General features: G+C 50.6%; 1 protein-coding gene across 14 annotated transcripts in view; it reads right to left on the bottom strand.

Moving 5' to 3' along the window:
- trc (Serine/threonine-protein kinase tricornered) overlaps positions 1-2,500 on the bottom strand; it is a 211,252-nt gene that overhangs the window by 67,378 nt on the left and 141,374 nt on the right. The gene's annotated exons all lie outside the window — the stretch shown is intronic.

Consider the following 2,500-nt stretch of genomic DNA (forward strand, 5'->3'; position numbering starts at 1 on the left):
GAGGAAGAGAGAGGGGGGAGGAAGAAGAGAGAGAAAGAGAAATGAAAAGAGAGAGAGAGAGAGAGAGAGAGAGAGAGAGAGAGAGAGAGAGAGAGAGAGAGAGAGAGAGAGAGAGAGAGAGAGAGAGAGAGAGAGAGAGAGAGAGAGAGGGGAGAGAGGAGGGAGAGAGAGAGAGAGAGAGAGAGAGAGAGAGAGAGAGAGAGAGAGAGAGAGAGAGAGAGAGAGAGAGAGAGAGAGCCCACGCCCATCAACAACTGCTGTCCCACTGGCGTCCGGCGTCCGTCCGGCAACAGCCACCGGGACTCCTAAACCCAAAACCAACGGCGACCTTTGACCTCCCCGCGCGCGAGTGTCGGACAAAGGAACACCGACAGGGAATTGGAACATCACTTCCGGCGCAGCACGTTGGATCATACGACGAAAAGGTCGCCAAGGTCGTGACGTCACAGCAGCAAACACATCATCATTCATGCTTTGGATCACTCACTCACTCACTCACTTACTCACCCACCCACGCCTCATTATCCCCATTACCTCTCCAAATAGCGACGATAACAATTCCTTTATGAGGCGAAGCAGCTAATGACTCTTCCGCTTGTACCTAACCTTGCAACACACTACACACCACCCGATCACTTTGCACGGATTAAATGCAAACACAAACAGAGCATCATAAATAAAAAGGATACATCCACATCCTGCTCAAGTGCAGAGAAATTAGGCAACTCTTCGCTAAGGAACGAGTGATACGGAGGAAAAGATGCGAAAGATTGGATTAAAGGTTTTAGGGTGAGGCAGCTGCACCTTCCCTGTATCCCCCCCCCCCCCTCCTCTCTCTCTTTCTCTTTCTCCCCCCCCTCTCTCTCTCTCTCTCTCTCTCTCTCTCTCTCTCTCTCTCTCTCTCTCTCTCTCTCTCTCTCTCTCTCTCTCTCTCTCTCTCTCTCTCACACACACACACACACACACACACACACACACACACACACACACACACACACACACACACACACACACACACACACACACACACACTCACACACACGATTAATGTGAGATTGAGAGAGAGAGAAAGGAAGTAAGAGGGACAGATAAATAAAAAGAGAAAGAGTAAGTGAGACAGAGAGCAAAACAAGCGAACAAGTGCACGAGTCGAGTTCGCGAGCGTGCATGTCCGCGTGCGAGTGTGTCAATGGTGACGCGATCTACTTTTAGACCTGAATGACACCTCGACGCAGACAATGCCGAGGATGGGAGTTAGCACACTTTTCCACGGCGGAAGTGAAAATACAAATGTGTGGGGGGAGGGAGGGAGGGAGAGGAATGGGAGGGAGGGAGGGAGGGAAGGAAGGAGGGAGAGAGAGAGAGAGAGAGCGAGATGAGGAAGGGAGGAAGGAAGGAGAGAGGGGGGGGGGGGGGGAGAGAGAGAGAGAGAGAGAGAGAGAGAGAGAGAGAGAGAGAGAGAGAGAGAGAGAGAGAGAGAGAGAGAGAGAGAGAGAGAGAGAGAGAGAGAGAGAGAGAGAGAGAGAGAGAGGAGAGAGAGAGAGAGAGAGAGAGAGAGAGAGAGAGAGACAGAGAGAGAGGAAGAGAGAGAGAAAGGAGAGAGAGAGAGAGAGAGAGAGAGAGAGAGAGAGAGAGAGAGAGAGAGAGAGAGAGAGGGGGGGGGGGAGAAAGAAGGGAGGGAGAGGAGGAGGGAGAGACACAGGAGTGAGGTTGCGTAAAAGTTAGGGATGGAAAGGAGGATAGGAGAAGGAAAGAGAAGAGAAGGAGTGATGGAGAGAAGAACGGACAGAAGGAAACAGAGAGAGGAAGAGGAGGGAGGGAGGGGTAAAGGGCAGGAGGAACGACAAACGGGAAAATAGGAAAGAACTGCACGTTGTCTCGACCAAACCCTTAAACGGAACCTGTAAACGAAGTAGGCACCACCACAACGAGTCTCCCGCGGCCTGCATAAAACAGAACTTGTACTTCTTACAAAGGAGGAGAAAAGGTATGATGCAAAGAGAGAGGGTGCGGGGGGGGGGGCACAACCTAATTCTAGGAGGAGAATCAACAAAGCAGGAAAGAGAAATACAAACCGGACAGAAAGTTTTTTTTAGTAAACAAACATACCAGCGACATAAACAGGACATAGAAGCGGAAAATACCATAAGGCGTAAAAAAAGACACGGTTCGTATCTCATGAGAGGGAGAGAGAGAGAGAGAGAGAGAGAGAGAGAGAGAGAGAGAGAGAGAGAGAGAGAGAGAGAGAGAGAGAGAGAGAGAGAGAGAAAGAGGAGAGAGAGAGAGGAGGGAGAGAGAGAGAGAGAGAGAGGAGAGAGAGAGAGAGAGAGAGAGAGAGAGAGAGAGAGAGAGAGAGAGAGAGAGAGAGAGAGAGAGAGAGAGAGAGAGAGAGAGAGAAACGAGGGAGAGAGAAGAGAAAAGAGAGAGAGAGAGAGAGAGAGAGAGAGAGAGAGAGAGAGAGAGGGAGAGAAGGAGAGAGAGAAGAGATGTGAGAGAGAGA

Source organism: Penaeus japonicus, unplaced genomic scaffold (genome assembly GCF_977035675.1).
Source record: "Penaeus japonicus unplaced genomic scaffold, GWHDUDI00000001_assembly GWHDUDI00000038, whole genome shotgun sequence".
Taxonomy (NCBI): Eukaryota; Metazoa; Arthropoda; class Malacostraca; order Decapoda; family Penaeidae; genus Penaeus; species Penaeus japonicus.